Source organism: Triturus cristatus, chromosome 4_2, assembly GCF_964204655.1.
Source record: "Triturus cristatus chromosome 4_2, aTriCri1.1, whole genome shotgun sequence".
NCBI lineage: Eukaryota > Metazoa > Chordata > Amphibia > Caudata > Salamandridae > Triturus > Triturus cristatus.
Window position 1 is genome coordinate 872,129,748 of NC_140586.1, and position 27,523 is coordinate 872,157,270.

A 27,523-nucleotide genomic window follows, 5' to 3' on the forward strand; every position below is an offset into this window, starting at 1 on the left:
CTGGAGTTCCCCGGAGGAAGCCTGACCTGCACTGTTTGTCTTTATGCCTCGCCTTTTGTTTTTCTTTTAGTTTTTTGTGTTTGTTGGACTTAAGTCTCCTGTTCCTTTAGAACTATCCGGAGTCACTACGGGGCCGAGCCCCGGGAACCGACTGCAGCTTTGATAAATGTGTATTTTATTCTTTACTTAGCGGCCGGCCCTGGTGGTTGTAGGCCCGTGCCTGTAATCGAATTATTGTGTAATAAAACTTTAAAAAAAAAAAAAAAAAAAAAATACAGCACTCTATTAGGCCTCATAACTTACTGTGTTGAACGACTGGCTCCATGGGGGCTGGTAGGATGCAGCCTTTCGTGCCGAAGTGGCTTTCCAATTCTGTGCTGACTACGAGAACAATCTAATGTGGTATTCTTAGTTTGGAGGGCAGCACTGCGTTCGGTAAAGTGGGACAGGAGGATTAGACTGCATACCCCCAGCAGATGGTTGGGGAAGGTGGCACAGCTGGAAGGGTTCACTAAGTGGCACCTTATTGGTATATCTATGCTGGGTGATGTATGGCAGGGATCTCCCATGCAGTCCTTTCAGGACTTGAAGGCAGATTTTCATCTCCACAGGTCAAGTTTCTACATCTCGGGGCAGCCTTGTGTCTTATGGGAACTCCATCGGTGGGAAGGGGGTGTTTAGCCCGTTGGAAGACCAGCTACTGATGGACCTGCTGGGGCAGGAAGGGATTTCCTGTGTTTATAAATCTTTGATCATCAAGTCACCAGATCTGTTCACACCTTTGGGGACTTAATGGGAGGCTTTGGTGGGCCCCCTAGAGAATGGATATTGGAGGAAGAGCCTCATGGCTCCACAGGAGGTGACAATCTAGTCATTAATTTTATTCAGATAAACTATTAGCACACTACTTACCTGACCCCGACAGTGCTGTGGTGGGCCCACTGCCATCCGTCTCCTGCATGTGCATGGTGTGGAAGGTTGGAGGCAGATTTCTTTCACATGGTCTGGGGGCCTGTCTGTGATGGTATATTATAAGACGACCATCTTTTGCACATTATCACAGGCACTAGAGCGTCACATTGATGCATCGCAACATGTTGCTCTACTTGGCTTGGAAGATCTGGGAGGCAACAGGGGGAACGTTAACTAATTGGGTTGAGACCTCTGATTTCAAAGAGACGCATTGCCTGGGCATGGACTTCAAGTAACCTCCCGATGGTGCTGGAATGGTGCAAGACTTGTGTTCAAAACTAGAGGAACCTTATATTCAGTGAGAGGGTGCTCCCAGACACACGGAAAATTTGGAGCAAATGGTGGGGCTACTATGGACTGGACTAAATTGCACAGCAAATCATATGTGAATATTCTCGTGTAATTGTATGTGACTGCAAGCGCTTTAACAGTTCTTGTTTCCCGATTCACACAAAAGTAATACAATTTCTTATATTAAAAAAGTTGAATTAGAATTCTTTTTTTGAAGTTTAAATTAATAAATACATTTCCAGCTAAAGTTAAAAAAATGCTTTATTAATAATTATTAAAAGGGATGTATAGAATGAATTTGAACTAGTAATATATTTTGTTAAAATGTGATGGTACATATTTAAATTCTGAAAAGGTAGTTAAAATATTTTATATTTAAAAAATGTTATTAGTTTGTTTCTAAAATTGTATATGATATTTCTGTAGTGAGATCCAAGCCAAAAGGCAACTGAGTAATGTAAAGGGTCAAAGACACAGATAAAGCCAATGAGGGATGTGACGGGTAGCAGGGTTATGGCCAGTGAATGCATTGTGATGGAGTTCTTTAACCCCTTCGCTGCCAGGCCTTTTTCCCTCCTGTGCCACGCCCTTTTTTTGGCTATTTGGGGTAGTGCGCGCTGAGGCCCCTGTAACTTTTTGACCACATAAGGTATCCACGCCAAATTTGCGTCCTTTTCTTCCAACATCATGGGGATTCTAAAGGTACTCCGGGTTTGTGGATTCTCCTAGAGGGGTCACAGAAATGAGCCAAAATACAGCAACATTTAGTTTTTTTTGGAAAAATTGGAAATACAGGCTGCAAATGAAAGCATCTGGGTTTTTCCCTGCAAATGTTATCAAAAAAGGGTTTGTGGGGTTGAGATCACCATTTTCCCAGCTTTTCGGGGATACCAGCCAACATTTTTTAAACAGTTTTGGCATTTTTCTGGGACATAGCCTAATTTTGCTATTTTTTGTGCTTTTGACCTCCTTCCAGTTAATGGCAGAAATGGGTACAAAAGCAATAATGGATCCTGGAAAGCTATACATTTTCAAGAAGAAGACAAAATTCTGAATTCAGCAAGGGGTCATTTGTGTAGATCCATCAAGGTTTTTTTATCGAAACTAACAGTTAAATATAGGATAAATTGAGAATTAGTTGAAAAAAACAGCCTTTTGTGTCAACGTTTTCACCTGTAACTTCTTCTAATTATGACAGCTCTTTGAAAGGAATACACCATTACATCCGCTGGACATTACCGGTTGTGGGGATATATAGGACTTGTAGGTTCACCAAGAACCCGACGAACCCAGAGCCAAAAACTGAGCAGCAACTTGCCATGGTTTTTTATTATGTACCGGGTATATAGTAATTATTCTGCAAAAATGTGTACATGGAAAAATCGGTATGAAAGACACCTATGTATTTCTGAAATGGAAACAAAATATAGAGTTTAGAAACAGTAGATATTTGCACATTTCTGAAATTGGGAATACTCATACTAGCATGAGAATTATCAGTCATTTTTTAGAATGACTTCTTTTTTACACAATATCTTTTATTTGGAAGGCAGAAAGGCATCGAAAGTCAATAGATAATAACAGTTCCTTTACAAATCTGAATTACCCTAAGTCTCCCGATAAAAATGGTACCTCACTTGTGTGGGTAGGCATAGTGCCCGCGACAGGAAACGGCGCAAAACGCAACGTGGTCACAACTCAATATCGCAGTGAAAATTTACCCTTTTTGGCGAAGTGCCTAGCTCTAGTTTTTTAACCCTAGCTCTGCGGGCACCTTGGAAACCGAGCAAACCTATACATTTTTACAAACTAGACACCCAGGGGAATCCAGGATGGGGTGACTTGACTGCCTCCCATCAGGGTCTGTTACCCAGAATCCCTTGCAAACCTAAAAGATTGACAAAAAAACAAATTTTCCCCACATTTCTGTGGTGGAAAGTTCCGGAATCTGCGTGGATCCACAAATTTCCACCCACCCCGCGTTCCCCAAAGTCTTACGAGAAAAATGGTACCTCACTTGTGTGGGTCGGCCTAGTGCCCGCGACAGGAAATGGCGCAAAACGCAACGTGGTCACACCTCAATTTCGCAGTGAAAAATGACCCTTTTTTTGGCAAAATGTCTAGCTGTAGTTTTAGAACCCTAGCTCTGCGGGCACCTTGGGAAACCTAGCAAACCTATACATTTTTAAAAACTAGACACCCAGGGGAATCCAGGATGGGGTGACTTGACTGCCTCCCACTAGGGTCTGTTACCCAGAATCCCTTGCAAACCTAAAAAATTGACAAAAAAAACCACTTTCCCCACATTTCTGTGGTGGGAAGTTCCGGAATCTGCGTGGATCCACAAATTTCCACCCACCCCGCGTTCCCCCAAAGTCTTACGAGAAAAACGGTACCTCACTTGTGTGGGTCGGCCTAGTGCCCGCGACAGGAAACGGCGCAAAACGCAACGTGGTCATACCTCAATTTCGCAGTGAAAAATGACCCTTTTTTGCCAAATGTCTAGCTGTAGTTTTTGAACCCTAGCTATGCGGGACCCTTGGGAAACCTAGCAAACCTATACATTTTTGAAAACTAGACACCCAGGGGAATCCAGGATGGGGTGACTTGACTGCCTCCCACCAGGGTCTGTTACCCAGAATCCCTTGCAAACCTAAAAATTGACAAAAAAAAACAATTTTCCCCACATTTCTGTGGTGGAAAGTTCCGGAATCTGCATGGATCCACAAATTTCCACCCACCCCGCGTTCCCCAAAGTCTTACGAGAAAAACGGTACCTCACTTGTGTGGGCCGGGCTAGTGCCCGCGACAGGAAACGGCGCAAAACGCAACGTGGTCACACCTCAATTTCGCAGTGAAAAATGACCCTTTTTTGGCAAAATGTCTAGCTGTAGTTTTTGAACCCTAGCTATGCGGGCACCTTGGGAAACCTAGCAAACTTATACATTTTTGAAAACTAGACACCCGTGTGCTTCCAGGGAGGCATGGCTTGCGTGGATCCCCCAACGTTTCCTTACCCAGAATCCCCTGCAAACCTCAATTTTAGCTGAAAAAAATCACATTTTTCACTCATTTTTGTGTGGGAAAGTTGTGGCATCACCGGGCTCACTCAAATTTCCCACCACCCAGCGTCCCCCCTGGTCTCCCGGTAAAAATGGTGCTTCACTTGTGTAGGAGGCCCAAGTACCCGTGACAGGCAAGGGCCCAAAACGTAGTGAGGCGCACTACGTTTAGGACCCTTGCCTGTTGAGGCGCACTACGTTTTGGACCCTTGCCTGTCGCGTGTACTTGGGCCTCCCACACGAGTGAGGCACCGTTTTTATCGGGAGACCCGGGGGAACGCTGGGTGGTAGGAAATTTGTGTCAGCCCGGTGACGCCTCAACTTTCCCACACAAAAATGTGTGAAAAAGGTGATTTTTTTCAGCTAAATTTGAGGTTTGCAGGGCATTCTGGGTAAGGAAACGTTGGGGGAGCCACGCAAGCCATACCTCCCTGGAATCCCCCGGGTGTCTAGTTTTCAGAAATGTGTGGGTTTGGTAGGTTCCCCTAGGTGGCCGCCGAGCACCGGGCCAAAAACCCAGGTGACCCCCCTTGCAAAACCAGGTCGTTTTGAGGTAGGCAATTTTCATGTCGCCTCAATACGTTTTGGGGCCTTGCCTGTCGCGGGTACTTGGGCCACCCACACGAGTGAGGCACCGTTTTTATCGGGAGACCCGGGGGAACGCTGGGTGGTAGGAAATTTGTGTCAGCCCGGTGATGCCTCAACTTTCCCACACAAAAATGTGTGAAAAAGGTGATTTTTTTCAACTAAATTTGAGGTTTGCAGGGTATTCTGGGTAAGGAAACGTTGGGGGATCCACGCAGGCCATACCTCTCTGGAATCCCCCGGGTGTCTAGTTTTCAGAAATGTGTGGGTTTGGTAGGTTTCCCTAGGTGGCCGCCAAGCCTGGGGCCAAAAACTCTTGGGACCCCCTTTGCAAAACCAGGTTGTTTTGTAATAGGTAATTTTTATGTCTCCTCAATAGGTTTTGGGCACTTGCCTGACGCGGGCACTAGGCCTACCACGTAAGTGTGGTACCATTTTTCTCTGAAGACTTTGGGGAATGCAGGGTGGGTGGAATTTTGTGGACCCACGCAGATTCCAGAACTTTCCGACAAAGAAATGTGAGGAAAATGTGTTATTTTGAACACATTTTTAGGTTTGCAATGGATTCTGGGTAACAGAACCTGGTGAGAGCCAGTGAAGTCACCCCATCCAGAATTCCCCTCGGTGTCTAGTTTTAAAGAATGTACAGGGTTACTAGGTTTGCCTACGTGCCAACTGCGCTAGGGCCCAAAATCCACAGGTATGCACATTGCTAAAAAAAAATCAGAGCCCAGTGGGCTTTCTGCCGCCCTGGGGGGGAATCGGGGAAGGGGGTTTCATCCTGATATGCCCCTAAAGGGGCAGAAAGACTGTGGCTATTTTTTGTGGGGGTGGGGGCATTGGTATGACCATTTTGGGCAGCCCCCACCCCCACGCATAAAAAAAGCCTGCATACTCGCTGGCGCCTACTGGGCTTTCTGCCCCCCCAGGGGGCAGATCAGGGGCCACTGCCACCATCTGCCCTGCCGGGGGGGGGCAGAAAGACTGGAATTTCTCTGGGGGTGGGGTGGGGTATTGTCATGCCCATTTTGGGGAGCCCCTACCCCTACACTAATAAAACAAAAAAATCCATGGTTTCTAGTGGGCATTCTGCGCCCCCAGGGGGGGCCAGATTGGGGGCTACAGCTCCCATCTGCCTCCTGGGGGGCAGAAAGACTGTCATTTTCGTGGGGGGGAGAGTGGGGGCATTGGCGTGCCCGTTTCGGGCAGCCCACACCCTAAAAACAATTGCGCTAAAAATTCCCTGGTGTCTAGTGGTCTTTTTGCCCCCTCGGGGGGGGGGGGCAGATTGGGGCCAATGCCCCATCTGCCCCCCAGGGGGGGCAGAAAGGCTGTAATGGTGGTGGGTGGGTGGGGGCATTGGCCTGCACGTTTCAGGCAGCCCCCACCCTAAGAAAAAAGTAACAACGAATCCCTGGTAGTTAGTGGGCTTTCTGCCCCCCCGAAGGGGCAGATTAGGGGCCAATGCTTTATCTGCCCCCGGGGGGGCAGAAAGACTGTAGTAATTGGGGGGTTGGGTGGGGGCATGGGCCTGCCCTTTTTTGGGCAGCCCCCACCCCTATTTTTATGGATAAAAAAATTCCCTGGGGTGTAGTGGGCTTTTTGCCCCCCCCCCCCGGGGGGGGCAGATTGGGGGCTAATGCCCCCATCTGCCCCCCAGGGGGGTCAAAAAGACAAAATTGCGCCAAAGTTACATGGGGGAGCAAAGGCCCTTGCCCAAGGGCCCGCTCCCCCCTCCTTGGTGTCTAGTGGGTGGATCCCTGCTCGGGGATCGCCCTCCTGTGGCGATCCCCAAGCGGGGATCCACTGGGGACGGGTACCATTGGAAAGGGGAGATTCTCCCCTTTCCAACGATACCTCTCCCGTCTTTCTACGTGCTCAGGGGGCTGAGATAGCCCCCTGAGCACGTAGAAAGTGAAACTGAAATGAGCTTCTTGGCGCCGATCGTCAGGGGGGTGGGGGGGGGGCCTCGGGAGCTGGGGAGGCTATTTTGGCAGAAAGGAAAGGGAATCCCTCTGGGGCCTGCACCAGAGGGATTCCCTAGGGTATGCCTCATGACGAGCTGGACTCGTCATGGGCACAGCGCGACTGTGCTCCATGACGAGTCCAGCTCGTCATGGGCATACAAGGGGTTAAAGAGGAAGCCTTCAACTCTTTTCTGAAATGGAGGCGCATCGGGGCATTCCTAATGGATATGGAGGATGTTGTTCCAGGTTATGGATGGAAAAGGCCTGGTACTCGAGCTTTCATTTTTACATGTCTCAGTCTTCAGTCTGATGGTGTCAGGCTGCGGATGTGCTGAACCACCAGAGAAGGTGAGTTTGTCTCCAAGATAAGTGGGGGTCCTGGTCTTGCTAGTTTTGAAGATGATGCAGGCTGGCAAGGGAAGCCAAAGGAGTTTGTTCAGGATGGACGTGATGCGATCACACTTTTTCAGGCCCTGGGTGATACAGGGATATTTTGTCATGACTAAAAGACTAAACAAAAATAAGATCATAATACTAAGCTGAACAGACTATGACAAAAAGATATGTAAATAAAAAAAGGACCATGTCAGATTTGGAAATGTTGAGAATGTATCTTTCGATTAGTTTAACTTAAAAAAAAATCACTGCCAACTGAAAGAACACTATAATGAATCTGTCTCAAACCCACACATTTTCCACAATGCGCTGAATTCTACAAATATTTATCTTTTAAGTTAGAAATTTGCAAACAATGCAGTACTATATGCTTATTAAAGGACTGCAGTTGAAACCGTACTTTACACCCAATTAAAGTTATTTGCAAATAACTCTTGACTTATTTCAAGTCAAGTCAAGTCATAAAATTTGTATAGCGCACTACATACCCAGAGGGTTTCAAGGCGCTTAGGAAGGGGAGGAGGGTTATTTGTCAAATATCCACGTTTTAAGCTGCTTTCTGAACGCTAGGTGGTTCTGGGTGAGGCGAAGGTAAGCGGGGAGTGAGTTCCATGTTTTAGCAGCCAGGTATGAAAAGGATCTGCCTCCCATGGTGGTCTTGTTGATGCGAGGTACAGTGGCGAAGGCTTGGCTGGAAGAACGTAGTTGGCGGGAGGGGGTGTAGAAGGACAGTCGAGAGTTGAGGCAATCTGGTCCGATGTCGTAGAGTGATTTGTGTGCGTGGGTAAGCAGTCGGAAAGTGATCCTCTTATTGACGGGTAGCCAGTGGAGGTCTTTAAGGTGACCAGAGATGTGATCGTTGCGTGGGATGTCTAGTATGAGCCTGGCTGAGGCGTTTTGGATTCGTTGGAGTTTCTTCTGGAGTTTAGCGGTGGTACCTGCGTAGAGGGTGTTTCCGTAGTCCAGTCGGCTCGTGACCAGAGCGTGGGTGACTGTTTTCCTTGTTTCGGAGGGGATCCAGCGAAATGTTTTTCTGAGCATGCGAAGAATGTTGAAGCAGGAAGAGGATACGGCGCTGACTTGTCTGTTCATTGAGAGTGAAGAGTCCAGGATGACGCCAAGGTTCCGTGCGTGGTCTGTCGGGATGGGTGCTTTTCCGAGGGCTTCCGGCCACCAGGAGTCGTCCCAAGCAGAGGGGGATGTACCTAAGATGAGGACTTCTGTTTTGTCTGAGTTCAGTTTCAGACGGCTTTGTTTCATCCATTCGGCGACTTCTTTCATTCCTTCGTGTAGGTTAGTTTTGGCGGTGCTGGGGTCCTTGGTGAGAGAAAGGATCATTTGATTGTCATCCGCGTAAGAGATGATGTTGAGGTTGTGTTGGCGGGCGATGGCCGCGAGGGGGCTCATGTATACGTTGAAGAGGGTGGGACTGAGTGAGGATCCTTGAGGTACGCCGCAGATGACTTCAGAGGCCTCGGACTTGAATGGAGGAAGGCGGACTCTCTGGGTTCTTCCGGTGAGGAACGAGGTGATCCATTCAAGAGCTTTTCCTTGGATTCCGATGTTATTGAGGCGTTGTAGAAGGGTGCTGTGGCAGACTGTGTCGAATGCAGCAGAGAGGTCGAGGAGGATGAGGGCGACTGTGTCTCCATTGTCCAGTAGAGTTCGAATGTCGTCTGTTGCTGCGATGAGGGCGGTCTCAGTGCTGTGTTTTGCTCGGAAGCCAGATTGTGAGGGGTCGAGGGATTTGTTGGCTTCGAGGAAGGCGGCGAGCTGGTTGTTGACGGCTTTCTCGATGACTTTGGCCGGGAATGGAAGAAGCGAGATGGGGCGGTAATTTTTGAGTTCGGTGGGGTCCGCTGTTGGTTTTTTCAGGAGGGCGGTGAGTTCAGCGTGTTTCCAGTCTTCTGGGAAGGTAGCGGAGTTGAAGGAGCAGTTGATGATGTCTCGGAGGTGCGGTGCAATGACGGAGTCTGCTTTGTTGAAGATGTGGTGAGGGCATGGGTCTGTGGGGGATCCGGAGTGGATGGAATTCATCAGGCGGATGGTGTCCTCAGTGGAGATTGGGTTCCAGGCGTTAAGGGTGTTTACGGGGGGAAGATGGTCAGCAGATGGTAGGGTGGGTTGGTTTCCGGGTTGGTTGTCAAAGCTGTTGTGGATGTCTGCAATCTTGTTGTGGAAAAAAGAGGCTAGGGAGTCGCAGAGGGTTTGAGAGGGGGTGATGTCATTGGAGTTGGCCGAGGGGTTGGAAAATTCCTTGACGATGTTGAAAAGTTCCTTGCTGTTGTGGGCGTTGTTGTCAAGTCGATCCTTGAATGCTGTTTTCTTGGCTTTTCGGATCAGTTGGTGGTGAGTGCGGGTGGCGCTTTTGAAGGTGTCCTTGGTGCTGGTGGTAGGGTCTTTTTTCCAGGCCTTTTCAAGGGAGCGGCAGAGTTTCTTGGACTTCTTGAGATCATCGTTGAACCATGAGGCCTTCTTGCTGCCAGGTTTGCTTTGACGTTTTTTCAGTGGTGCTAAGGTGTCGGCGGTGTTGGATAACCATAGGGTGAGGTTGGCGGCGGCTTCGTTGGCGTTAGAAGAGAGGGCTGGGGAGCTTCGAAGGAGCGATGCGGAGATTTGGTCCGTGGTGATTTTGTTCCAGTTTCTTTGCAGGGTAGGTTGGGAGTGGTTGATGGGTTTTGGCTTGTTGTAGGTGAAGTGAACGCAGCTGTGGTCAGTCCAGAGGAGATCCGTAGTGTGGCTGAAGGAGACATGATTGCTGGAAGTGAAGATGGGGTCGAGTGTGTGACCTGCGATATGGGTGGGGGAAGTGATTAGTTGTTTAAGTCCGAGGTTGGCGAGGTTGTCCACGAGGGTGGCGGTGTTGTGGTCGTTTATCTTTTCGAGGTGAAAGTTGAGGTCTCCCAGAAGAATATAGTCTTTGGAGGGGAGCGCGTGTGGAGAGATGAAGTCCGTGAGGTCTTCACTGAATTTTGCGCGGGGTCCTGGTGGTCTGTAGAGGAGAGTGCCTCTGAGTGTGGTTTTGGGGTCGATGTGGATCTGGAAGTGAAGGTGTTCGGAGTTGGCGAGGTTGGTGTCAGAGCTGGTTGAGATGCGGATTGATTTCTTATGGACGATAGCGATTCCTCCTCCTGTGTGGCTGGTACGGTCTTTGCGAGTGATCTTATAGTCTTCAGGGATGGCAATGGTGATGTCTGGTGCGGAGGAAGCATTCATCCATGTTTCCGTAAGGAAGGCGACGTCTGGAGAGAAGGTGTCTAGTAGGTTCCATAGGTCAATGGCGTGCCTGTGCACCGATCGGGTGTTGAGAAGGATGCATTGTAGGTGGTTAGGGTCGGGAATCTGTGGTGTAGTCGTAGCGGAGATGTTGTAAGTGCCGCTGAATTTGCAGGAGTAGCAGGAGAAAGGACCATGGGTGTGTCCAGGAGCGGCTTGGACGCAGTTGGGGGCGCGACCGGGGTTAAGGGCTTGGAGGGTGGCGGCATCGTAAGTAATGCGGGAGTGCTGGGCAGCGCGAGGGACAGGGGGTCTGGCGCTGGGCGCGGTCCAGGCGCGGACGGGCGTAGACGGGCTTACCTTTGGCGCACCTTCGGCGCGGGTTGGGCGCGGTCGCTGCGCGTGAACGCTGCGCGCGGTAACTACTGTCATATATGGATAGTGGTGGGGGAGGGGCGAGGGCGGCTCAGCTGGGAGGCGGGGCGGGCTCCAGGGATCACAACAACAACAAAATGGAGGCGGAGGGGGGAGCACAGCGTCGCGCTAGTCAGAACGCGCAAATATAGTGAAAGTGAAAGCGGCACGTATAATTAATTAAATAACAAAAAGAGCAACTCGGCAGGCAGGCATACAGCAGGCAAATGCAATTAGGCGGAAATCAGGGGCAAAAGCGGTACAACGATACCGAGTACAGTGAAAGCGGCACGTATAATTAATTAATTAACAAAAAGAGCAACTCGGCAGGCAGGCACACAGCAGGTAAATGCAATTAGGCAGAAATCAAGGGCAAAAGCAGCACAACGATACCGAGTGTCACGAGGGGACACTGGGGAGCGACCACTCAGCCTGAGGGACAGGAGCGAGTCACGGCGCTCTAAGGTTCTGCAGCGCTGATCAGGTCAGTGGGAGGGCGGCTCAGCTGGGAGGCGGGGCGGGCTCCAGGGATCACAACAACAACAAAATGGAGGCGGAGGGGGGAGCACAGCGTCGCGCTAGTCAGAACGCGCAAATATAGTGAAAGTGAAAGCGGCACGTATAATTAATTAAATAACAAAAAGAGCAACTCGGCAGGCAGGCATACAGCAGGCAAATGCAATTAGGCGGAAATCAGGGGCAAAAGCGGTACAACGATACCGAGTACAGTGAAAGCGGCACGTATAATTAATTAATTAACAAAAAGAGCAACTCGGCAGGCAGGCACACAGCAGGTAAATGCAATTAGGCAGAAATCAAGGGCAAAAGCAGCACAACGATACCGAGTGTCACGAGGGGACACTGGGGAGCGACCACTCAGCCTGAGGGACAGGAGCGAGTCACGGCGCTCTAAGGTTCTGCAGCGCTGATCAGGTCAGTGGGAGGGCGGCTCAGCTGGGAGGCGGGGCGGGCTCCAGGGATCACAACAACAACAAAATGGAGGCGGAGGGGGGAGCACAGCGTCGCGCTAGTCAGAACGCGCAAATATAGTGAAAGTGAAAGCGGCACGTATAATTAATTAAATAACAAAAAGAGCAACTCGGCAGGCAGGCATACAGCAGGCAAATGCAATTAGGCGGAAATCAGGGGCAAAAGCGGTACAACGATACCGAGTACAGTGAAAGCGGCACGTATAATTAATTAATTAACAAAAAGAGCAACTCGGCAGGCAGGCACACAGCAGGTAAATGTAATTAGGCAGAAATCAAGGGCAAAAGCAGCACAACGATACCGAGTGTCACGAGGGGACACTGGGGAGCGACCACTCAGCCTGAGGGACAGGAGCGAGTCAATTTGAAAAATTGTGTTAACTTCAACTACTTTTAGGCAAATTCCCATGTCAAACAATGCATTTGCTTAAGCTTTGGGGAAAGCATAGCAACTTGCAGGAAAGTTTTTCATTCAGGTATGAGCGGAAGCGGGGTGGAGGGAGAGAGAGACCCTTGGTTCGATAAAGTAGGCAGTTATTGGGTTGTCTGAGTTGCCCTTCCTCCACTGCAGCCTGTTCTCTAGTCCCACTGCCCATCCCAGTGATGAAGGTCACATCGTCCACACTGCCATGTCACCTATTCATCAGCGGTAATGTTGACCATTTCACGATGCTGAGGACCACAGCCAAAATGACCAGCACCAGGTGGACACATCTGTATGGCTCCACACTGGTGGCATTCAGAGAGGCACATTTACTAAAAAGTTGTGCATCAATCAAAGGTGCTGTAGCACAAGGAGAAGAGTGCAGAACAGCACCATTTGAATTTCCTAGCTGTTCTCAAGCGATCTGCTCACTTTCCGTGGAATCAACACATTGCATAGAGCCTCTTTAGTGTTGGGCTCCTTGGGTAAAGTAACCTCTGTACCTGAGGTCAGATCTGGCAGCAGGCTGGAGCATGAAGAACATAAACCTTTCAGAGGACCTACTCCTAAGGGGGAAGGAGATGTGATGTAGTGCCAAACTGGAGCAGCAGATGCCAAGAAGTGCCCAACAGATGTGATGAAGTGCCCAACAGAAGCAGCAGATGTGATGTAGTGCCAAACTGGAACAGCAGATGCCAAGAAGTGCCCAACAGATGTGATGAAGTGCCCAAAAGAAGCAGCAGATGTGATGTAGTGCCTGTTTTTTGATGTGAGGAGATCAGCTGCTTGCCCTGTGTAGAGCCTCATCGAGCAGTGCTGGGGGAGCTGGCATGTAGTGAAGAAACCCATGGTCTACTCTGTGCTGTAGAAAGGCTGTGTTGCCTGGAACCTGCATAAACTTTATGCTTCAGAGTTCCATAGATCCGCCCCTTATACACCCCAGAATGAGCGTGAAGAGGATTCTGTGATCCTTGATATTGAATGCACATCTCTGCGGTGCTAAATGAATGCTTTGTGCACTGATCCCTATAGTCAAACATGGGAACTCTTGATCATGGACACCTGGCAATGCTAAAACCAGTGCGGATGAGATGACAACTTTGGAAATGATTTTGCAGAAAATTGCAAACTATAAAATCAAGACAGGAAACCACCTCACTGAGAAATGGCAACCTCAAACATGAGAATTCTAGATTCTGAAATTAAGACCTTGGAAAATAAAATGTTGCTACAGTTTTTAGGAAACTGGGTTGTTGTTGTAATAGTCACCCGCTCTTTGCCTGGTATTTGATGCAACTTCCTGGGTTCCTGCTAACCAGGTTACCAGTGACCGTGTTCTTTTCCCAAAACAAGACACCTGGTCATTTGATTCCCCAAGTGACCAGACCTTTAGCACCTCTCTAAGGGCCATATGTATCATAAAAGAGTCTTACGATTCTCAAATTGCGGTTTTTAGCGAATCGCAATTAGAGAATCACAAAATGCAATGTATGTAGGATTTGCTAAAAGTTTTGCGAATCCTACATATTCGTTATTTGCGAATCGCTAGGAGGCCCATAGGACTGAATGGGAAGACATTCTCAATTTGCGATTACCAATTGGAGAATCGCAAATTGAGAATGCAATTTCAAGGTTGCAAGGGTGCCAAAAGGACACCCTGTTGCACCCCTGAAATATGCATGTGTGCACATTTTGCGCACATACATGCCCTAAGGGCATGTATGTGTGACACGGCACTTTAACATTTTTTTTAAAAAAAGGCTGATTCTACTACATTGCACCAAGGACATGGGGGGGAACAGATATAAACAACCTCTATTGTTCCTAGGACTCACACTAGGCAAACATAACATTGCTCAGCACTGGAAAGCAAAATCCCCGCCCAGTATAGGTGCCTGGAAGAACAATAGATAGATGTATGTTGGCTGAAGTTGCAGTCTTTCAGGCACGTGACTGCCCGCAGAAGCATAAGAAGATTTGGGCGTGCTGGGCCACATACAGAGGGATCGATTTGTCACTACTGGGGCCCACAATATCCCGAGACCCAATAGATAGGCTGGTTTTGTGCAGGGGTAAGAGGGCAAATGTGCATTATGTTTGTGCGCTGTTATATATAGGGTGTTCGGTGCGTGGGCGGGGGGAAGGGGAAGGAGGGGCTTGGGTCCGATGTTCTGCAGACCTGCCAGGGGGATGATAAGTGGTGCCTTGCACAATATGATTATCACATGCCTGATGCTCACCGGGCTCCTCCCAATTGGCACCTTGATAAATGAATAACATTTGTTGTTTAAAAAAAATAATCAAAAAAGTGCTTTTTTAAAGAAAATTGCAAATTACCACCAACTTGAAGTTGGTGGTAATTTACAATTCCTTAAGGCCAAATAGCAAATTTCTGGTGCTTCCAGAATTGCAACTTGCAATTCCTTAATTGCATTAGCAAAATAGAGAATCGCAAATTTTGCAACTCTCTATTTTGCGATGGCCTTTTCGGATGATACATCCCAAAAGGCTTTTTCCAATTCGCAAACGGGCTGATTCTGAGAATCTGCCCGTATGCAAACGGGAAAAAGGCTTGATACATATAGCCCTGAGGCACTTCTTGTACCTAGGGCATAGGTACTAAAGAGGGTCCCTAAGAGCTGCAGCATATCTTGTGCCACATTAAGGGACACAACACCAAACTCATGCAGACTACCACTACCACTTCAGGCTGCATGACCAGATACTGCCAAAAAGTGAAAACATTACTATGTCCCCTAAAATCTGCATATAATATTTGTAAGTCACCCTGTGGCAGGCCTTACAGCCCTAAGGCAGGGTGCATTATATTACATGTGAGGACATCTCTGCATGAACAGATATGCCCCTGTCTTGGCCAGTTCCATTACTAACAGCACAAGTGAAAAGGGATGCCATCTTGGGCTATGTGGTGGGCACTGGTCAAAACAAGTTACCCAGCTACATAAAAGCTACACGGAGACATATGGTGTTTGGTTACAAACACCTCGTATTAATAAACCCACAATGATTTATTAATACATGCACCCAGAGGTGCCCCCTGAATAACTACCAACTACTGGTGTGCTGACTGACTGGTCTTAGCCATCCTGCTACCACAGACTAGTTTCTGACTCCCCCATGGGTGAGGGCCTGTGCTCTCAGGAGGTCAGGAACAAAAGCCTGCTCGGGTAGAGGGTGGTTAACCCCCTCCAACAGGATGACCTGCAAATTAGTATTCCAAGGCAGGGAGCTTCAAAGACCTCACTGCCTTTCGTATGCAAATCTGGCTTGCCTCACAGGAGAGGATGCCGACACCCCTGTCCTGGGCCATCTGGCACCAGGACAGGTGGGAAAATTAAGAAGTGAATGTGACTTTAGAGATTTCAATACCTTGTGTGAAGCAGAATTAGTAATTCTGGTATAGGGTGATGCCCACTCCCCAAAGGAAGTGGTCATCTAGGGGGTGCAGTGACCCTGGGGTGAGTAGCCTATCGGTTACTACCCCTCACTTGCCTTAACACCCCTAAATCGAGTATTTAGGGGATCCCAAACCCCTCCCCCCCCCCCCCCCCCCATACCAGGACTTCAGATTTCTATGGACCAAAAGAAGAAGTGGACAAAGAAGAAGACTGCTGACCCGAGAACCAAGAAGCACAACGGACTTAGCTCCAAACCTGCAAGTTGCACTCAACCCTCATGGAGCAACTGACTCATCCTGCCACTGTGCAGAGCTCAGAAACCTGGAGGGCTGGCAGTGCTTCACCAATTGCCAAAGGAACTCCCTTGGAGTGAAGGAGATACTCCCCTGCAGCCGCAGGCACCAAAGAAGCAACCCGTTCTACTGACTTGCCGCCTACAGAAACTACCGACGCAGCAGCCGCCCAGGAAGCGGTAGCAGTTCTCCTACAGGTCAGATCCATCCTCCCTCCAAGTGTGAGGATGCCAGGACTGACTGGAAAAGCACTGTACCAATAGCTGGGGAACTGGATCTCTTGCAACAGCCAAGGCTTGCTGTGTCCAGTCTGGACACCAACGCCTAGGAAGACCGATCTGCACACTGAAGAACTTCAGGGACAGTGAGACCCAAATTGAGAGTGACCCAGCTGACTTGTGTGCCCCTTTGCAGCAGAAACAAAGACCAAGAGTGAGTCTGCAACTACCGCCAGCCGACGCCTCAAAGTACCTATACACCTGCACCCTGGAGCCAGAGTCCAAGGGAAGTGATGGTGCCAACGGGGTCCCCAGACCCACAAGAATTAAACCCACCCTTTGGTTGGCCCAGACTGGACTTCCAGTCACCGCCTGTAACCTCTTTCTGCAGGCACTCTCAAACCACGAGAAACTCCAGCACCGGATCTGATGTCAAAAGACACCACTGCACCTGACCCCCACAGCCCAAGGAGAAGTGGACCAAGGGTGTCCCCACGTGCCCAAGGATCTCAAAGGTCAAGCCCCCGTGGGTTCCCCCAGACTCGTCCCCCAGTCCCAGCTTGCAGCCACTTTTCGACCAGACCAATCCCCATTGAAGTGAATGGGTCACCTGACGCTGTGACACACCTCTGCACCCGGACGCCCCAGAGCCTCCTGAGGTGACATGTTGGTGGGGCCTTACCCCACACTCACCTTAAGTCCTGATGAACAGTTCCATAAGTTGCTGCTAAGTGCCCAAATACAGTACATGCCTCCCCCCAAGGATAACATTACTGCTCCAGAAATTGCACTGTCAACTTTTGAAAACTATAAAAATTCATAACTCGAAAAGTACTTACCTGATTCAGATGATCTTGGTATCTAAATTCATATAAAATAATGTGCTATTTTTATAATTTGGTGTTGGATTTCTTTATTGTGTCTCACTTACTGCCTTTGAATGTGTAATATATGCTTAGCACTAACCTTTGATATGCCTGACTGCTTGCCCACACTACCACAAAAGATAGCATTTGGGGTGCCATTTGTGCCTCTGTAATTCCTTTGGGGTTTTCCTGGCCTCTTTACCTCTTTTTGGTCCACTATATCAAGAGCCAGCTTCCTACACAGTTGGCCTGTAAATGCTATTGTCGACCCAATGCAGGCAGCTCTCGTTGACCTGTAAAACACAACCAGAGTATGACCTAAGGATTTTGAACACTATGGATACATTTGCACAAAATAGGAAAGATTATAACTAAATTCCTTGCCATCATTCGAAGATGACAAAGCTCAAAGAAGTTCAGTCAGTCAATAGGCTTTATTTCGATAAAATCGTATCTTAAAAAGCAATACATACAATATGGTGAAAAGACAACAAAAAAACAAAGCCATAACAAAACAATACAGTCGATAAAATATACCATGAACGAATGACATTAATAAGTTACCTTGAACACACAAATTTAAAATCCTCCAATTAAACAATTAATTTGAGCCTTCTTGATCTGATCACCCAGGCCCAACTTAAAAACTTTGCCATGCCACACACAATTAGGGGCCGTGTATCTGACTTCAATATTCTCAAGGCTACCCTATAGTGCCTAGTACCCAACTCCTTACATAATGGTTTTAACCACCTAGATCTAGGCGCTTTGTAGGCAGGGCACTCAAACAATAGATGGGCAACCGACTCAGTCCTCTGCGAACAGAAAACACACAAGGGACTAGTTTGAGCCGGGATTTTCCAGCAGGCAGTCAATTCTCCCACTGGTAGTACACCAATTCTAAATTTGATATACAAGGCCCTGTCTCTAGATTTTGAAATTATGTCGAGATAGGGTTCCCGAAACGACACATCCTTAACCGAGAAGAATTCACTGGAAGATCTACATAAATTTGGGTTAGAGTTGTTCCTACCCACTACCCAATTCCAAAGAAAATCTTCTTCAAGGCGGATTTGGGAGGGGCAGACCTGGAATACCATGACTCCCAGAGACCCAATTCCCCCAGCAAAAATTTGACATCCTTTAACCACCCAATTTTTGACCAGCCGGGCAGCGATAAAATCTCCCTCAGCCCATCTGCATAACTCACTAATTCAGGGACTCTCCATAGGCGAGCCCAGAGGAGCAAGGGGCGAAGCCTGGCCTGATCACTAATAGAGCGGCAGCCCATATCCATGAATAGAGGTAAGGATGGGGTACTATAAGGGAGGGACAACAGGTCTTTCAGAAGCTTACCCTCTGAACTTGCTAGCAGGTCAGTGTTCTGCAAACCCCATAGCTCCGCACCATACAGGGCCGCACTAACCCCTCTGGCTGTATAGATGTCCAACACAGGAGAGATAGGTTTTGAGGTGGATAATCGTTGTTCTTTAAGAAGAGCCCCCATCACCCTTTTATGACTCAGCAACATCTTCTGGAGATGGGAAGTCCACCGCATAGTATCAGTAAGACGGATGCCAAGGTAATCAAACTCCTTGACCCTTTCCAAAAGCACCCCTTTTAAAATAGGAAATTTTCCAAGTTTCTTCGGGGGATTAAGGATCAAATATTTGGTTTTATCTGTGTTAATTTGGAGACCCCTTTTCTCGCAAAAAGTTTGGAAACCGTCAAGGAGACTTTGTAAGCCCATCGGGGATTTGGAGATGAGCAGGGTGTCGTCGGCGAATAGTAAGGTAGGTATTCTCCTGCCCGCCAGGGATGGTGAATCGGTAGGATTTTCCAAAAGATGCTCCACCACACCATTCACATACAAGGTGAACAGAGTGGGAGCAAGCACACACCCCTGGCGGACACCCCTATTCACCGGTATTCTAGCGGTCTTCTCCCCCTGCTTGCCCCACCTCACCTGTGCAAAATTTCCTGAGTGGAGCTTAATTACCAAGGATAATAAATATGCGGGCATTCCCATTTCCCACAGAACCTTCCACAAACAGCCCCGAGGGACAAGGTCAAATGCAGACCGTAAATCAATAAAGGCAAGATACAAACTGCCTTTGCCCAGGACAACCACTTTCCAATACAAGAGCATCAGTCTGAATGTCAGCTCAATAGTCCCGGTGCCTGATCTAAACCCAGCCTGTAGGTCTGAGAGAATTTTCATGTCATCCACCCACTGAAGCACTCTCCCCAGAACCACCTTCCCTGCCACTTTCTGGGAAGAGTCAATTAGGCTTATGGGCCGGTAATTAGCTGGGTTGTCCCGGCCCCCCTTCTTGAAGATCGGAACGACCTCAGCACCCATCCAAGAATCAGGAAGAGCTGCACCACAATACGAAGCATTTAATAGTGAAGAGATAAGTAACCCCCATTCCGTTAGGTTAAGACGGAACAGATCCCCCGGTATCCCATCTGGGCCTGAAGCTTTGTAGGGGACAAGAGAGTTAATAACCTTCTCCACCTCCTTGGGCGTAAAAGAAACATCTTCACTCGAACCGGAAGGGCTCAGAGAAGGTAAGACAAACATCCCACTGGTATCGTCCTGGGAGGGAGAATAAAGTTTGGAGAAATGGTTAAACCACATCTCCTCAGAGATGTTACAAGTTAACAGAGAGTCAACCGGCCTGTTCCTTGACCTAACTAGGTCCCAAAAACCCCTCGAGTCCCTCCCAGCACTGGCCATTTTCAAATCACACCAAAACTTGTCGTCCCACTCTTTCTTAGCGTTACTGATAGCATACCTATAAACCATTCTAGCCACGCCAATCGACTCAGAACTCTTGGACTTCACAGCTTCAATCAAAACCCTTTTCGCTCTCTGACATTCCTTGGAATACCATCCGTAGTTGCCCCCAGATTCCCTATTGACTCCAATTGAAGAACCCTTATTCCGTATCACAAATAACTCTCCCAGGGCTTCAATAGTGTCACAAAAGATGGAGGAAACGTCAGGGTAGGTCAGGGGGCCGGTTCCTAGTCCTAACATAGCCTTAGTCAAGGTCAGACCTATTTCCTGAATCTTCCCCTCGTCCAAAATGACCTTTTGCCACCTAAGACGCCTCCCACAGTTTGCTTGACAGACTTCCCCAGTTGTCTGCAAAACTGGAACTTCTTGAGAGCGGATACGGGCTGACAGCATAGGGGAAAGTGACAAAGAAAGCGGGTTATGGTCGCTGTCTGTAGATGGAAGGACAGCCATATCAATCATATAAACCCAGAGCTTAAGGTCAAATAAAACATAATCTATTCTAGAGTAATGGCCGACCCTGTTGAACGTATGTGCTCCACAGCGGTCCGAAGTTGTTCTGCCATTTGCCGCCCTTAAACCATATTCCAAAACAAGGGCATTAAGCTGCATGGCCCGTTTGGTCCACCTTTTTATAGGTGCTATTGCTAAAGGTGGAATACCTCTCCTCAGATCCTCCTCTGCAATACCCAGATGTCGTCTGATGCAAGAGGCTCAAAGGTACAATTAAAATCTCCAGCAACCAAAATATGCATGTCAGGACTACACCGAATAAGTTTGTCTTCCAGCCCTGATATAAGTGGCGATGACATACCACTATTGCCACCTCTAACATAAATGTTAAAGATTTCCAGGGACCGCCCTCTGTGAGATCCGGTAAGCAAAATTCTCATTAGATCTGGGAACTTAGAAACCCTAGACCTGATCTGGAGGCCCAAGGCAATACTGACCCAGATGAGCAGGCCACCCAAAAGGCGACCTCTCCCTGTGATAGAGGAAATTGCTGGAACAAAAAAGGTGGTATAGCCAACCTTATAACAAGGCTCCAGACACCAAGTTTCTTGGAAAATGCATATTCCAAAAGACTCAATGAAGATGTTCCAGTCCGGAAGGTCTAAATTTCTGGAAATGCCAGCTATGTTCCAGCTAACAATCCTTAAGTCGCCTTTGGTTTTATCTCGAACCACTTGCAGATGTTTTGGGGCCATACTGGGCCCAGCAGAAGACTCACATATTGTGCCCTCAGACCCTAACATCGTACAATCATTCTCTAGGAGGCAGTAATCCAGTACAGCCTCATTCAGTGAACCAGATGAAGGGGGAGACAAAGGAACATAGGGATTAGAAGGCACCACTAAACCCCCTAAATGCATCTGACTACGGCTTACAGGAAAATCAACTGGGATAGGAGCCCTCCCCGTAGAATGCAGGACTTCAGGTCAACAGCCCCACCTCTGCCAACGAGGACCTGTACCTGAAAAAATTGAGAGCAAGCTATGGGGAGGAAAGGTAGAATGAGGATACGATTTGACCCTTCCCCCCCCAGTTCGGAGTGCTATCTGGCCAAGGGGTTGCTTGATACGGATAGAAGTAATTCAGGGTATGGGTGTTAATTCCTGAGTTACTATCCCTGTAAAAAGGGCTGCAGATGAAACTAGCTACCCTGGCGTCTGAGAAATTAACTATAATACACTCACCCCACAGATCTTTGGGCCTGACGCCCAGCCAAGTAACCCGTCTTACATGAAGGATCTGACCATCCAGAAAGCTAGGTAACGGTCTATTTTCCCTCAGCCAAAACATAGTTTTATTTTTTAATTCATTATACGTTTCATAGTTGCCAGCTTTAAGCACAGGGACCCCAGTAAGCACCACAACAAAAGGTTGGCAATCGGGCGGTAAATTAACATGGGGAGTAATGGTAGCCCCCTCCTCTTCCACTAGCTGCGTGTTGGGGGGAAGAGCTGAGATGGAGCTTAGCCCCCCATTACCTCCCGTGTTGTTGTTAGCGCTAGAACTCCGCGCAAGGCTAGGCTTGTCGGGACGCTGAGGCCCTTTGGCCAGATTTGGGGGGATGTTGATATTCATAGGAACTGCAGATTGTGCAGGGGCGTCTAGAGCTACAAAGTCAGCATTCGTGTGTGACCCAGATGGACACCCTTAGGTAGATACAAATCAAATTCAAAGCTTTATTCGACAGCATTGTCATAAAAGCATATTTACATCCTAACAATAAATATAAATACTATATTTAAAAACAATGTACAATCTTTAAAAATACATTAAACCATAATGCTGGCGAATAGTTCCGATGAATTGATACCATCAATTAAAAACAAGCCTTTATGATAAAAATAGAACAATGTCCTTGGTGTCAGATGTTCATTATCCATCTTCTAGCATTTTTAGGGTGCTTGAACGTATTACCCAGGCCCACCCCAAGAATTTTGCTACGGCAATAACCAAGTATGGAGTGCAATCAGATTCGAGTATCCTCAGGGCATCCTTGTATCTACGTGTTCCCAAATTTAAACATACTGGTTTTATCCATCTACGACGTGGAATAACATACAATGGACAAACAAATAATAAATGACCAGCATCTTCAATCAAATCTCGACAGTGAGGACAACAATTATCATGGTTGGGTGACCAATTTTGAGTAAATGCTTTAACAGGGAGAGACCCAATTCGAAACTGAAAATACAGTTTTCTATCAAAAGGCCTCTCTATGTAATCCCAAAAAGCCTCACAAGATGGAATACATTTGATGTCGAGGTATCGTCCTGTTAGATTGGTATTCTGGCCAGTGATAAAAGCAGATGTTATAATCATGTCCCAGTACATTTTTTTGAGTGCAGACTTAGGAGGAAATTTTAACCCATTTGAATCATTCCATAGATGCCCCAGGTCTAATTTTATTAATAAGTCTCTGATTTCTTTAAGCCATGCTATAGAATGAAATTGGTCAGCCCTAATAATGTCTTTTAGGGCGGTAGCATAGTGGGCCAGTTCCGGTGTGACCATGATACATCGCCAATAAAGGAGTGGGCGCAATCGTGCCAAATCCTCGACTCTTTTCCTACCAAGATCATAGGCTAATGGAATCATTGGGGTACTTCGGGGAACTCCCGTTAAGCAACGTAAAAACTTATTTTCAGCTAGACTTAGTTGTTTCAGGTTGCCAAAGCCCCATAATTCTGAACCATATAATACAGCACTAATAGCCTTCATATTATAAATCTCTAAGGCTGGAGTGATAGGTTTAGTCAGGGATGATTTATATTTTGAAACAATTGCTCCCGCTAACTGATGAAATTTTAGGGCAGCCATATCAATATGGTTTGTCCACTTCATATTGTTCTGGAGGGATTTCCCTAAATATGTGAATGCCTCTACTTGTTCCAACGGGGTGTCGTTGAATTTAATAACACCTCTAAAATTTTTCCTCTTATTTAAGCACATAAACTTTGTTTTGGAGGTGTTTATTTCAAGACCACGTTCTCGACAAAATTCACCGAATGCATTTAGCGCCTTCTGCAGGCCACTAGGTGTCCGTGAGACTATCAGTGTATCGTCCGCGAACATGAGGACAGGCACGCGGGTTCCAGCCAATACGGGAGCATCTGTGGGCGAACGGCTCAGATATTCTACAATGCCATTAATAAACAGGGAGAACAACGTGGGTGCCAGGACACATCCCTGCCGAACGCCACGCTCTACAGGGAATGTGTCAGTAACCTCCCCCTGCGTTCCCCACCTAATTCGTGCATAGTTGTTCTCATGCAAGCGGACGAGTAATGTTAGCAATTCTGGAGCTATCCCTGCTTCGTCGAGAACCCTCCATAATTTGGAGCGAGGCACCAAATCAAATGCGGATTTTAAATCTATAAAAACCGCATAAAGGGTCCCATTAGTTAGCTTTACATTCCTCCAATAGAGTGCTAGAAAATAAAATACCTGATCAACCGAACTAGTACATGGTCTAAACCCAGCCTGAAAAGGGGACAGAATGTTATTTTCTTCAATCCAGGTATGTAATCTATTTTGTACTAGTCGACCTATCAGTTTCTGGGCAGAATCTATGAGACTGATAGGTCTATAGTTACTGGGTAATGATTTGTCCCCTTTCTTAAAAACTGGGATTATTTCAGCCCCTTTCCATGAGGGGGGTACGGGCGCCCCCATGGCTATAGAATTTGCTAGGTATTGGAAATACTGACACCAGGACGATCTATCAGTTAAAAATACGTCCGCAGGTATTCCGTCCATCCCGGGGGCACGGCCCCTGGTTATACAATCTAATGCTAGATTTACATCTTTGATCGTGAACACCTGCGTTTGAAAATAAATAGCCGGAGGGGGTGAGTGCTCACCTTCTTGCGAGACTGAAGCATATTGTGGTTTGAAAAAATCAACCCATTGGTTTATTGCCACATTATTTTGGGGAGATGGTGCAACCCCGCCTCTGTCCCACTTTACTATCGCCCAAAACTTCTTTTGGTCCTTGGACAGGCAAGCTGTTTTCAGATCCTGCCAATGATCCTCGTCCCATTCCTTCTTTGCCGTTAGCTGTATATACTTATATAGCTTTCTAGCAGATCTCACACTATCCATATTTTTTGATCTAAGGGCCAAACTTAAACTCTGGCGAGCTGCTCTGCAAGATTTGTTGAACCATCCCGCCATGAGTTGTTTGTCCTTATTGGATTTCTCACCCACTAGGGGCTTTTTAAAATTTTTTGGGAGATTTAGAAAAAAAGTGGTGTGGACCTCATCCATTGATGATAAAAATGTATTTCCAATTGCTTGTGTATTCAATTTATCCACTTCATTAGTTACCACTTTTTTAAGATCTTCTAATTCTTCAGGCTTCTCTATGAATCTGTCCCATTTAACATGCCTCATGTTGTTTGATACAACAACATCCAGGCTAATTTTCCCATCATTAATTTCAGGTTCCATGGGCTCATTGAAGGTTTGTAATTCCAAGCACAGGGCGTTATGATCACTGTCTTCTCGTTTGATTATGGTCATATCGTTCAATCTAGGCCAGATCCTTATATCCACTAGGAAATAATCAATACGACTAGTGGATCTGCCATTTTCGAACGTATTTGCCCCCTGGCGATCTGACCGAGTACGTCCATTAGCAGCCCTAAGCCCTCTCTCTAGGCAAAGTGCTTTTAATTGAATGGCCATGGCGGTCCACCTCTTGACCGGAGGTAGTTCCAGCTGGGGAACCCCCACCTACTATCTTCTTCTTCTGCTAGAAACTGATCCTCCGAGCCAAGAGGTTCGAACGTCGTGTTAAAATCTCCACCCACTAAAATAGGCTTCTCCGATGGTAATACAGAAAGATGATGGTCTAAGGCAGATATTACATCTGATGAGGAGCCTCCAACCGTCCCTCTAGCATAAATATTTGCTATGGCCAATCCCTGGTCATTAGGCCAGGTGATATTTAATGACAGGATGTCGCTAGATTGAAGGCTAAATTGGTCAATCTTACAGCGTAGGGATTGGCGGATCCAAATTATCAAGCCTCCTGAGGGACGACCTTTAGTTTTTTTGGTAGCAGGTACGTAGAAGTTAAGAAAACCCAAGCGATAAACCGGGTCCATTGACCATGACTCTTGAAATAATATTATGTCGGACTGGTCGACAAAGATGTACCACTCAGGACAATGCATTTTGTTGCCAATTCCTGCAAGATTCCAGGATAAAACGGACAGATGAGGCTTGGGTTTAATAGGACTAGTAAACTCATTTAACGTTAGTGAGCTTTGGATATCATCTCCAATCCTGTTCATATAATCAACCCTACTACTTGGATTACCTAATGATTCATTTATTGGTGCCTGTAGTTCAATATCTCCAAATCCTAGATGGATGGGTGATGCTGATCTACAAAGTTCCTTTGCAGCGAACTGGGTAGAGCTGGGGTTGCCTTTTTCAATACTGTCTTTGCAACTAGCTGATCCTATAGGGATAGATAAAGTATCGAGCAGAGTAGATGCAACATCCTCAAATCTAGCATTCCCATCAAGTCAATCACAGTCATTCAGATTTGACAGGACCTCAAATCTGTTTTCTATGTTGATATTCCACATCCTATTAAGGTCACTCCCACCCCCTATACTAGGCAATAGGGTCCGCCCTTTCCTCACCATCGCTTGATTTACCACCCCTTTATTTCTACAATAGAAAAATTTGAGTGTTAGGGGAATGATAGTGCCATGCCTCTGTTGTGGGGGAAATATATTATGCAGGATATTAGGGAGGACTGCCAGGTTGGAAAAATTAATAACCACACAATCCCCGGCATACTTTTTAGGATCATGGCCTAACCATGAGACCCTTCTTGCCATGATGATTTCGCCAGCTAGTTGTCTCTCTCCCCAAGGAGTCATTCTCATATTTTTTGTTAACCAGTGTAATGATTTGCTAATGAGGGAAGATGTAGTTTCTATTTTATCAGAAGATAAAATGGGTACATTGGCAAGAACCAATGTAGTAGGGAGGGCCTCAGCAATACATTGGAACTGATCATTCGCTGGGCGTTGAGCAAGTCGGTCAATAGGAAGGCCTGGTTTAGATGTTTTCTGGGAATTCTCCTCAGTTGTAGGTTGCAAGAGTGGGGGATTCACAATCTCTTTTTGTGTAGCCCTTCCCTCCCCTCTATCAGGTGGTGCTGTCAGAGTACGGCGACTTGATGCTGGAGGCTCAGCTCTAGGTGCTTCTTCCACAGGTCTATTTAGCAGGGAATTTAATCTGACTACCTCTGTCGTTAATTCATCAATTCTGGCTACCAGAGGAGTAATAACACTCTCAATTTTAATATCAATCATGTTTGCTATTTTCTTGGACAATTCATTCTCAGAATATTTAGCAAAGTGGGACTCTGATGCCTCAGCTTTCCTCGCGATTTTGGGTGCAGAGGTAGCCTTTTTTTTCCCTGGACGGGAACCATTACTTTTAGCCTGAATTTTCCTACAGGCTCTAACTTGCCTGGTTCTGGGGGGAGGGATGGAAGAATCGGTATCAGCTAATTCGGTGACCGTGTGCAAATCTACATCAAGAATCGGTTGTGAGGTGACTGTTGGATGGATACTTAGTTCAATAATGTCACTCTCTAACTCATCAATTTCAGTTGGGGTACTAGTGTTAACCAATAAAGGGGAAGCCAAAAGTGAATCAGACAAAGGTTCTGGCAATGGAGAATTTTCAGGAGGATTTTGAGAACAATTTAACCCCAATGAAGCCCTCCTGTCGTTATTAATTTTACTAACGATCTGCACCATATAATTGTCCATAATGTTCACACTTGTTGCTTTTTTCGATTTAGGCATTTCACCACACAGCTATAACAGATATACTAGTAGTTCACTGCCGCTTGATATCAGCTGTAGTAGATCAATTGACAATGGTGCCCAATAAGACGAAATTCGATGAAACACTCACTCAGACACTTTCATGGTAGAGTGGGTCCGTCCCGTCCTCTGGCGTCCTCGGACGGCCCGCCCTTTGCCCGGACTTAGCCCGGCGCCGACCCGCGCGCGGACCCGCGATGCGGTGGCGTTGCTGAAATTTAAGCGCCCCCAGGCG

The 27,523-nt window shown here is 47.1% G+C and overlaps 1 long non-coding RNA gene across 1 annotated transcript in view; it reads right to left on the reverse strand.

Annotated features, from left to right (window-relative positions):
• The window catches only part of LOC146835292 (uncharacterized), a 92,824-nt gene extending 75,418 nt beyond the window's left edge, over nt 1-17,406 (reverse strand). The window contains exon 1 of the long non-coding RNA XR_014960709.1: nt 17,315-17,406. This is a non-coding gene — a long non-coding RNA (uncharacterized LOC146835292). The remainder of the gene's footprint in view (nt 1-17,314) is intronic.
• Between the last annotated feature and the right edge of the window lie 10,117 nt (nt 17,407-27,523).